Below are 12107 nucleotides of genomic sequence, written 5' to 3'. Positions count from 1 at the left end.
TAATGCAGTGTCTCGTTCTGATTGTGTCAGTATTTATTATCTATGTATTTTTTATATATTATATTGTTAATTTATTATAGATTTATTACAAATAATTTATATTTAATTTTAATTATATATATATATATATATATATATATAAAGTAAATTAATTATATATATATGTATTACATATAATTATAAATTATATTACTATTCAAATTATATTATATAATATAATATGTGCTGTCGAATCGTTTAATCGTATCTAACAAAAGTCTTTGTTTACATAATATATGTGTGTGTATAAATATTATTATATTGTCTCTGTGTATATGTACTGTACAGTATACACACACATATTTGTACATTAATATATACACTCACCTAAAGGATTATTAGGAACACCATACTAATACTGTGTTTGACCCCCTTTCGCCTTCAGAACTGCCTTAATTCTACGTGGCATTGATTCAACAAGGTGCTGAAAGCATTCTTTAGAAATGTTGGCCCATATTGATAGGATAGCATCTTGCAGTTGATGGAGATTTGTGGGATGCACATCCAGGGCACGAAGCTCCCGTTCCACCACATCCCAAAGATGCTCTATTGGGTTGAGATCTGGTGACTGTGGGGGCCATTTTAGTACAGTGAACTCATTGTTATGTTCAAGAAACCAATTTGAAATGATTCGAGCTTTGTGACATGGTGCATTATCCTGCTGGAAGTAGCCATCAGAGGATGGGTACATGGTGGTCATAAAGGGATGGACATGGTCAGAAACAATGCTCAGGTAGGCCGTGGCATTTAAACGATGCCCAATTGGCACTAAGGGGCCTAAAGTGTGCCAAGAAAACACCCCCCACACCATTACACCACCACCACCAGCCTGCACAGTGGTAACAAGGCATGATGGATCCATGTTCTCATTCTGTTTACGCCAAATTCTGACTCTACCATCTGAATGTCTCAACAGAAATCGAGACTCATCAGACCAGGCAACATTTTTCCAGTCTTCAACTGTCCAATTTTGGTGAGCTTGTGCAAATTGTAGCCTCTTTTTCCTATTTGTAGTGGAGATGAGTGGTACCTGGTGGGGTCTTCTGCTGTTGTAGCCCATCCGCCTCAAGGTTGTGCGTGTTGTGGCTTCACAAATGCTTTGCTGCATACCTCGGTTGTGACGAGTGGTTATTTCAGTCAAAGTTGCTCTTCTATCAGCTTGAATCAGTCGGCCCATTCTCCTCTGACCTCGAGCATCAACAAGGCATTTTCGCCCACAGGACTGCCGCATACTGGATGTTTTTCCCTTTTCACACCATTCTTTGTAAACCCTAGAAATGGTTGTGCGTGAAAATCCCAGTAACTGAGCAGATTGTGCCCGTCTGGCACCAACAACCATGCCATGCTCAAAATTGCTTAAATCACCTTTCTTTCCCATTCTGACATTCAGTTTGGAGTTCAGGAGATTGTCTTGACCAGGACCACACCCCTAAATGCATTGAAGCAACTGCCATGTGATTGGTGGATTAGATAATTGCATTAATGAGAAATTGAACAGGTGTTCCTAATAATCCTTTAGGTGAGTGTATGTGTATGTATATATACACTGACACATACTCACACACACACATGCACATATAATATATATATATATATATATGTATATATATGTATAATATCTATACATGCACATATATCATGTAAACAAATACTTTTGTTAGATGCAATTATTCGCGATTAATAGATATGACAGCAAAGAATTGAATAGAATAGAATAGAATAGAACAGAATAGAATAGAATAGAATAGAATAGAATAGAATAGAATAGAATAGAATAGAATAGAATAGAATAGAATAGAATAGAATAGAATAGAATTGAATAGAATAGAGAGGGAAAACAACACAGAGAGTCAAAGAAAACAGCCACTGATAAATCTTAAGGTTGGAAAAAATGAATTAAAATAACAAAAAATATACTTTGAAAAATAATTAATATAATTGAATATGATTTTTTCTTGCAATGTATTGGATTACTTTCTGATGGATAAATGTCGGGGGGAAAGTGTGTTTTCATGAAGAACCCTTGAATCAGAAGTGCACATATGGTGATAGCAGCTCACTAACGTCATAAAGCTTTTTTTTGCCTCCAGTTTTTTATTTTTACAATGTCTTATACCTTCTTGTCTGGTTTTATGTCTTTCAGGATAGCATTTGCCTCAAGTAAAACATGAAATGTTTTGGTCAACTACCTACTAGTCATTTTCCCCATCAAATCTATCCAGCTGACCATAACTCTGTAGTCCAGTGTTTTATAAAACCATAACCTCTCCCCTCAGAAACAGTAAAATATTCATGGTGAAACTGTAGCGAAGTCAATGTGTGTTGAATCAGTGTGTTCCCGTCAGCCGAGCCGCCGGCCGGCCGATCTGTGATTTATTGCTGAATTAACACACTGAAGTCTTCATTCCTCTGTGTGTTCTCGAGTCCAGGTGAGCATCTCTGCAGATCTGAGAAGATGAGCCTGTTCAATATGTGTGCTGATGATTATTAGCATTATACACTATAAAAAAAACATTATTTACATGATTTGTTATTGGATTTTTTCATTTATCAAATCAACTTTATTTAATTCATGTGGTTCAGATAATATAATATTTGGAGTTTCTGTTGATTAAACCAATCTCCTACATTGTATCAACTCTTTTTTGTTTTTGTTTCAATGAACTTAAAATTTTAAGGCAACCAGATTACTTACTTTTTTAAGTTAAACCAACAATATTTTTTTAGTGTAGTGTGAAGTTGGTTTTATGCTGCAATCCAAACTCTATACACTGGATTTGCAATTTTAATTTATCAGTGCCTATTTTTACACTTAAGCTATTCGTTTGGGATGTACACATAAAATGTAATTTTGTCACATCATAATGGATTTTTTTTAAACAAATGTAATATCACTCACTTTATTCATGTATTTACTGTACATTTGTGCAGTGTTTTGGGGTTTTAACATATTTAAAATGTATATAAATACATTTAGAAATTATGTATGCTTTTATGTATTTTTTTTAAATGTATGGCTCTTAAAAGAATGCATTGAATTATGCAATACACTATGTTATGTCACGTTTATTGTTTATATATATATATATATATATATATATATATATACAGTATATATATATATATATATAAACATATACAGTATGAAAGACATATATACGTATATAAGCATATACACATATGTATACTGTATATATTGTATATATGTCTTTCTTGTTCATGTTCTTGTGCCATCAGATGTCATTTTCCTGTAACTCCTGAGTGATTTGTCACATGGCATTTACGGCTCAAGTGATTGGCTCAACAACATCCCTGCCCAGAACTGAGACTGAAGTCAAACTTCATCGTTCTCCCAGAACTGAGACTGATGTCGAACCTCATCGTTCTCCCAGAACTGAGACTGAAGTCAAACTTCATCGTTCTCCCAGAACTGATACTGATGTCGAACCTCATCGTTCTCCCAGAACTGAGACTGATGTCGAACCTCATCGTTCTCCCAGAGCTGAGGCTGAAGTCAAACTTCATCGTTCTCCCAGAACTGAGGCTGAAGTCGAACCTCATCGTTCTCCCAGAGCTGAGGCTAAAGTCAAACTTCATCGCTCTCCTAGAGCTGAGGCTAAAGTCAAACTTCATCGCTCTCCCAGAGCTGAGGCTGAAGTCAAACTTCATCGTTCTCCCAGAGCTGAGGCTGAAGTCAAACTTCATCGCTCTCCCAGAGCTGAGACTGATGTCAAATCTCATCGTTCTCCCAGAGCTGAGACTGAAGTCAAACCTCATCGTTCTCCCAGAGCTGAGACTGAAGTCAAACTTCATCGCTCTCCCAGAGCTGAGGCTAAAGTCAAACTTCATCGCTCTCCTAGAGCTGAGGCTAAAGTCAAACTTCATCGTTCTCCCAGAGCTGAGGCTAAAGTCAAACTTCATCGCTCTCCTAGAGCTGAGGCTAAAGTCAAACTTCATCGCTCTCCCAGAGCTGAGGCTGAAGTCAAACTTCATCGTTCTCCCAGAGCTGAGGCTGAAGTCAAACTTCATCGTTCTCCCAGAGCTGAGACTGATGTCAAATCTCATCGCTCTCTCAGAGCTGAGACTGAAGTCAAACCTCATCGTTCTCCCAGAGCTGAGACTGATGTCAAACCTCATCGTTCTCCCAGAGCTGAGGCTGAAGTCAAACTTCATCGTTCTCCCAGAGCTGAGGCTGAAGTCAAACTTCATCGTTCTCCCAGAGCTGAGGCTGAAGTCAAACTTCATCGTTCTCCCAGAGCTGAGGCTAAAGTCAAACTTCATCGCTCTCTCAGAGCTGAGACTGAAGTCAAACCTCATCGTTCTCTTAGAGCTGAGACTGAAGTCAAACTTCATCATTCTCCCAGAGCTGAGGCTGAAGTCAAACTTCATCGTTCTCCCAGAGCTGAGGCTGAAGTCAAACTTCATCGTTCTCCCAGAGCTGAGACTGATGTCAAATCTCATCGCTCTCTCAGAGCTGAGACTGAAGTCAAACCTCATCGTTCTCCCAGAGCTGAGACTGAAGTCAAACTTCATCGCTCTCCCAGAGCTGAGGCTGAAGTCAAACTTCATCGTTCTCCCAGAGCTGAGACTGATGTCAAATCTCATCGCTCTCTCAGAGCTGAGACTGAAGTCAAACCTCATCGTTCTCCCAGAGCTGAGACTGATGTCAAACCTCATCGTTCTCCCAGAGCTGAGGCTGAAGTCAAACCTCATCGTTCTCCCAGAGCTGAGACTGAAGTCAAACTTCATCGCTCTCCCAGAGCTGAGGCTAAAGTCAAACTTCATCGTTCTCCCAGAGCTGAGGCTAAAGTCAAACCTCATCGTTCTCCCAGAGCTGAGACTGATGTCAAACCTCATCGTTCTCCCAGAGCTGAGGCTGAAGTCAAACCTCATCGTTCTCCCAGAGCTGAGACTGAAGTCAAACTTCATCGCTCTCTCAGAGCTGAGACTGAAGTCAAACCTCATCGTTCTCCCAGAGCTGAGACTGAAGTCAAACTTCATCGCTCTCCCAGAGCTGAGGCTGAAGTCAAACTTCATCGCTCTCCCAGAGCTGAGACTGAAGTCAAATCTCATCGCTCTCTCAGAGCTGAGACTGAAGTCAAACCTCATCGTTCTCCCAGAGCTGAGACTGATGTCAAACCTCATCGTTCTCCCAGAGCTGAGGCTGAAGTCAAACCTCATCGTTCTCCCAGAGCTGAGGCTAAAGTCAAACTTCATCGTTCTCCCAGAGCTGAGGCTAAAGTCAAACTTCATCGCTCTCCTAGAGCTGAGGCTAAAGTCAAACTTCATCGCTCTCCCAGAGCTGAGGCTGAAGTCAAACTTCATCGTTCTCCCAGAGCTGAGGCTGAAGTCAAACTTCATCGCTCTCCCAGAGCTGAGGCTGAAGTCAAACTTCATCGTTCTCCCAGAACTGAGACTGAAGTCAAACCTCATCGCTCTCCCAGAGCTGAGACTGAAGTCAAACTTCATCGTTCTCCCAGAGCTGAGGCTGAAGTCAAACCTCATCGCTCTCCCAGAGCTGAGACTGATGTCAAATCTCATCGTTCTCCCAGAGCTGAGGCTGAAGGCAAACTTCATCGTTCTCCCAGAACTGAGGCTGAAGTCGAACCTCATCGTTCTCCCAGAGCTGAGACTGATGTTGAACCTCATCGTTCGCCCAGAACTGAGGCTGAAGTCAAACCTCATCGTTCTCCCAGAACTGAGGCTGAAGTCAAACCTCATCGTTCTCCCAGAGCTGAGACTGATGTCGAACCTCATCGTTCTCTCAGAACTGAGACTGATGTCAAACCTCATCGTTCTCCCAGAACTGAGACTGAAGTCAAACTTCATCATTCTCCCAGAACTAAGACTGAAGTCAAACCTCATCGTTCTTCCAGAACTGAGACTGAAGTCAAACTTCAACGTTCTCCCAGAACTGAGACTGAAGTCAAACCTCATCGCTCTCCCAGAGCTGAGACTGAAGTCAAACCTCATCGCTCTCCCAGAGCTGAGACTGAAGTCAAACCTCATCGTTCTCCCAGAGCTGAGGCTGAAGTCAAACCTCATCGCTCTCCCAGAGCTGAGACTGATGTCAAATCTCATCGTTCTCCCAGAGCTGAGACTGAAGTCAAACCTCATCGCTCTCCCAGAGCTGAGACTGATGTCAAATCTCATCGTTCTCCCAGAGCTGAGGCTGAAGTCAAACCTCATCGCTCTCCCAGAACTGAGACTGAAGTCAAACTTCATCGTTCTCCCAGAACTGAGGCTGAAGTCGAACCTCATCGTTCTCCCAGAGCTGAGACTGAAGTCAAACCTCATCGTTCTCCCAGAACTGAGGCTGAAGTCGAACCTCATCGTTCTCCCAGAGCTGAGACTGAAGTCAAACCTCATCGTTCTCCCAGAACTGAGGCTGAAGTCAAACTTCATCGTTCTCCCAGAGCTGAGACTGAAGTCAAACTTCATCGTTCTCCCAGAGCTGAGACTGAAGTCAAACCTCATCGTTCTCCCAGAACTGAGACTGAAGTCAAACTTCATCATTCTCCCAGAACTAAGACTGAAGTCAAACCTCATCGTTCTCCCAGAACTGAGACTGAAGTCAAACTTCATCGTTCTCCCAGAACTGAGGCTGAAGTCAAACTTCATCGTTCTCCCAGAGCTGAGACTGAAGTCAAACCTCATCGTTCTCCCAGAACTGAGACTGAAGTCAAACTTCATCATTCTCCCAGAACTAAGACTGAAGTCAAACCTCATCGTTCTCCCAGAACTGAGGCTGAAGTCGAACCTCATCGTTCTCCCAGAGCTGAGGCTGAAGTCAAACCTCATCGCTCTCCCAGAGCTGAGACTGAAGTCAAACCTCATCGCTCTCCCAGAGCTGAGACTGATGTCAAATCTCATCGTTCTCCCAGAGCTGAGGCTGAAGTCAAACCTCATCGCTCTCCCAGAGCTGAGACTGATGTCAAATCTCATCGTTCTGCCAGAACTGAGACTGATGTCAAACCTCATCGTTCTCCCAGAACTGAGACTGAAGTCAAACTTCATCATTCTCCTAGAACTAAGACTGAAGTCAAACCTCATCGTTCTCCCAGAACTGAGACTGATGTCAAACCTCATCGTTCTCCCAGAACTGAGACTGAAGTCAAACTTCATCATTCTCCCAGAACTAAGACTGAAGTCAAACCTCATCGTTCTCCCAGAACTGAGACTGAAGTCAAACTTCATCGTTCTCCCAGAACTGAGACTGAAGTCAAACTTTATCGCTCTCCCAGAACTGAGACTGAAGTCAAACTTCATCATTCTCCCAGAACTAAGACTGAAGTCAAACCTCATCGTTCTCCCAGAACTGAGGCTGAAGTCGAACCTCATCGTTCTCCCAGAGCTGAGGCTGAAGTCAAACCTCATCGCTCTCCCAGAGCTGAGACTGAAGTCAAACCTCATCGCTCTCCCAGAGCTGAAACTGATGTCAAATCTCATCGTTCTCCCAGAGCTGAGACTGAAGTCAAACCTCATCGTTCTCCCAGAACTGAGACTGATGTCAAACCTCATCGTTCTCCCAGAACTGAGACTGAAGTCAAACTTCATCATTCTCCCAGAACTAAGACTGAAGTCAAACCTCATCGTTCTCCCAGAACTGAGACTGAAGTCAAACTTCATCGTTCTCCCAGAACTGAGACTGAAGTCAAACTTCATCGCTCTCCCAGAGCTGAGACTGAAGTCAAACCTCATCGTTCTCCCAGAGCTGAGGCTGAAGTCAAACCTCATCGCTCTCCCAGAGCTGAGACTGATGTCAAATCTCATCGTTCTCCCAGAGCTGAGACTGAAGTCAAACCTCATCGTTCTCCCAGAACTGAGACTGATGTCGAACCTCATCGTTCTCCCAGAACTGAGGCTGAAGTCAAACCTGATCGTTCTCCCAGAACTGAGAGTGAATTCAAACCTCATCGTTCTCCCAGAACTGAGGCTGAAGTCAAACCTCATCGTTCTCCCAGAACTGAGACTGAAGTCAAACTTCATCGTTCTCCCAGAACTGAGGCTGAAGTCAAACCTCATCGTTCTCCCAGAGCTGAGGCTGAAGTCAAACCTCATCGTTCTCCCAGAACTGAGACTGAAGTCAAACTTCATCGCTCTCCCAGAGCTGAGACTGAAGTCAAACCTCATCGTTCTCCCAGAGCTGAGGCTGAAGTCAAACCTCATCGCTCTCCCAGAGCTGAGACTGATGTCAAATCTCATCGTTCTCCCAGAGCTGAGACTGAAGTCAAACCTCATCGTTCTCCCAGAACTGAGACTGATGTCGAACCTCATCGTTCTCCCAGAACTGAGGCTGAAGTCAAACCTGATCGTTCTCCCAGAACTGAGAGTGAATTCAAACCTCATCGTTCTCCCAGAACTGAGGCTGAAGTCAAACCTCATCGTTCTCCCAGAACTGAGACTGAAGTCAAACTTCATCGTTCTCCCAGAACTGAGGCTGAAGTCAAACCTCATCGTTCTCCCAGAGCTGAGGCTGAAGTCAAACCTCATCGTTCTCCCAGAGCTGAGGCTGAAGTCAAACTTCATCGCTCTCCCAGAGCTGAGACTGAAGTCAAACCTCATCGTTCTCCCAGAGCTGAGGCTGAAGTCAAACCTCATCGCTCTCCCAGAGCTGAGACTGATGTCAAATCTCATCGTTCTCCCAGAGCTGAGACTGAAGTCAAACCTCATCGTTCTCCCAGAACTGAGACTGATGTCGAACCTCATCGTTCTCCCAGAACTGAGGCTGAAGTCAAACCTGATCGTTCTCCCAGAACTGAGAGTGAATTCAAACCTCATCGTTCTCCCAGAACTGAGGCTGAAGTCAAACCTCATCGTTCTCCCAGAGCTGAGACTGAAGTCAAACTTCATCGTTCTCCCAGAACTGAGGCTGAAGTCAAACCTCATCGTTCTCCCAGAGCTGAGGCTGAAGTCAAACCTCATCGTTCTCCCAGAACTGAGGCTGAAGTCAAACCTCATCGTTCTTCCAGAACCACACAGATAAACGGATGCGTCCTCCAGGTATGATGGACCTCCTATGCTAAAAACAACACCAAAGAACAAATTGCACACTTTAAAAATGGTTGAAATCCTCAAATAACAGACATTTCAGAAAAACACTTGTTGAAAACTCAATGTTTAATGTTTTCTCCAGCAATCTCAGATAAAGTGCAGCTCAACATTCCTCTGTCATCACATTGAGAGATGCTCAACGACCTTCGGCGGCTGACACGCATTTATTCACTCTTACACATGGCATGGACTTCTTTTCCAGGTATCCGCTTGTAGCAGAATAATATGTATTCCGTCCATATAGTGTTATTTATTTAATGTATGATGCTTTTATGTATACTGTTTACGTGACTCGACGTGGCCTTGTTAAGTGCCCTTCGGGGACAAAATAAGTGTTTTGAATTGAATTGGGTAACACTTTATTTTACAGTGTCCTTGTTGCATATGTTACATGTACTTACCATAGTAATAACAGTTAATTATGCATAATTACATGCAACTAACCCTCAACCAAATCCAAGTCCTAATCCTACCCTAACCCTATAGTAAGTACATGTAGTTTTTTAATATTACTCAGTACTTAAATATATAATTACACTGTAACAACGACACGAAAATAAAGTGTAACCTTGAATTGAATAGAACTGTGAGATCCGTGTTTCCAGGTAGAAATGGACGAAGCACCTCGACGGTTAACAGAATGAATGTGAAGGACTGTGAGAGGGACTTGCCTGGGATTCAGAAAGCGTTGCGGATCAGACGAGGTGAGAGTGGCTGGTTATTAAATTGTCCAGAAGAGCGAACGAGAACTCGCAAAGTGCATCACTAATGAGCTTCTCATCTCTCAACCAGACCTTCAGATGGAGACCATTGTTACCAGTGCAGAAACTCCAGCCCATCTCTCTCTCTCTCTCTCTCTCTCTCTCTCTCTCTCTCTCTCTCTCTCTCTCTCTCTCTCTCTCTCTCTCTCTCTCTCTCTCTCTCTTTCTCCCGCTCTCTCTCTCTCCCTCTCAATCTATGTTAATGAAGCCCAAATCAAAGCCTAAAATGTCCAAGTAGCGCACATCCTACCTCCGTCATGTTCAAAGCTGTATTAAAGATGACAGAAACTCTTTGCCAGTGTTCTGTAGCCCACAGGGCTTGTGTTGAACTCAGTGTTCAGGATGCAGAGTGAATGATGCAAACACTTGCATGACTTCTGTGTGGGCATGTGTTTTAATGCAGGGTCTTGACACACTTATTTTTTATTTAATTTTTTTTGCTCATTCATTTGGGGAATGTAATGGGTGACAATATTGCGATACTCATTATAAAATCCTCTTGTAGAAAATAACATGCACATTTATTTTTGCGCTACATTTTTGTCTCTTGTTTTTTTGCTGTGGACTAGTGTTTACAGACATGTTTGCATGCCACCATACAGTATGTAGGCCGTGCCATGAAAATGCATTAGCAAAATACGCATTTTTATTTCTTTATATATATATATAGAATCCTGCGTCCATAGCAACGCTCTGTTTTTCATGGCAATGGTGTGTTATACTTCGTAGCGGTCTGTTATCAAGAAATAACAGACCGCACTCTACATTGGAATTCAACCAAGCCATGTAATATACAGTATATATATATATATATATATATATATATATATATATATATATATATATATATAATATTATATTATATTATATTAATTATTTTAATTTATTTTTAATGCCTTTTTAACAGCATGCACTAGATTTATACTTTTCCCTATCTGTTACATATTACTATTTTTATATTATATAATATTACATCATATTATAATTTCTGAAATTCTTTACATGTTGTGGACAGCTCAGTTCCTTCTGTCTGACTGAGGTCTCTCGGCTCCAGATTCGAGGTGTTTTGCACATCAGAAGTGCTGTTTCTTTGCTGTTGCCCACAGACATGTTTGCATGCAATCGTATATCGGCCGTTCCATGAAAATTGCATTGGTAAAGTTCACAGTGTCCGTTCCTCGAGCTCCAGGGCAGAGCAAATCCATGCTAACCCCAAACTCGGCCGTTTTGTCACAAATAACAAGTATAACCTGATTCTGTTAAAACGCCCAGATTTATTTTTGCTTACCAGCAGTATTTTGGCATTTCTAAAACATAAATCTCAGGGTGAGCTGAAAGAAGAGTTTGCTCCGCAGTGCATGTCGAGAACTTCAATTCCCATCATTTTTTATGCCATTTTTGTCATGATTATGCCATTTTTCTAAATGAATTCATTTAGAATTCATTACTTCAATGAGCTCATTGTTTCTGCCTTAAATTATTACACTGTTTAAATGAATACATTTTTAGCTAACTGTGACTTTGTATATGTGCATTTCTGAAATACATAACTTAGACAGTCACCTCTGATAACAGATCACTGTAAATTGTAATGTGGACTCATGCATTTTCTGTAAAGCTGCTTTGAAACGATGTGTATTGTGAAAAGCGCTATACAAATAAACGTGAATTGAAGTGTATTGAATCATGCTCGTATAGGCTACTCGCGCACACCTTAAACATATTAATCCCGACACAAGAAGGAGAGCCGTTTTCAATCATTGATCAGAAAATGCATGTAGTGACGCAAATTTAACAAGCGATGCATGGAAAAGATAATCTGATTGTGTGACACGTGACCCCCAACACTGCTTGTTTACATCTATTTTCAGTCGTATTGATATGAGACAAATATTTTGACAGCGAGCCAGATTTCAGTGAGTAGCAGCTTTGCTGGCCTCCAAATCAATGGACAGATGGGGTTGCTCTAGAAATAAATCACAGAAAAGCAGCGTGCTTTGCAGTCATGAGCATGTATCACACAGATGATGTTATTGCAGTGGTGCTGTTGCAGTGTGTGGGCTAATCCTCGGCTGGAGTGTGAGATGTGCACGGCGTTCACTGTATCAGAGTCTATAGAAATGCTTGTCTTGGTTTTCTCGGCTGATTTAAAGTGACTGTAACTCAAAAGATGTTTTTCATCTATTGGCAGCTCGAGAGTTGAAAGCGTCTAGTGTTCTCATGGCATGTGTATCAATAAAGCAGAATGACAGC

The sequence above is a fragment of the Scardinius erythrophthalmus genome (assembly GCF_964197995.2).
Source record: "Scardinius erythrophthalmus genome assembly, chromosome: 16".
NCBI lineage: Eukaryota > Metazoa > Chordata > Actinopteri > Cypriniformes > Leuciscidae > Scardinius > Scardinius erythrophthalmus.
This window is presented reverse-complemented; position numbering follows the sequence as displayed.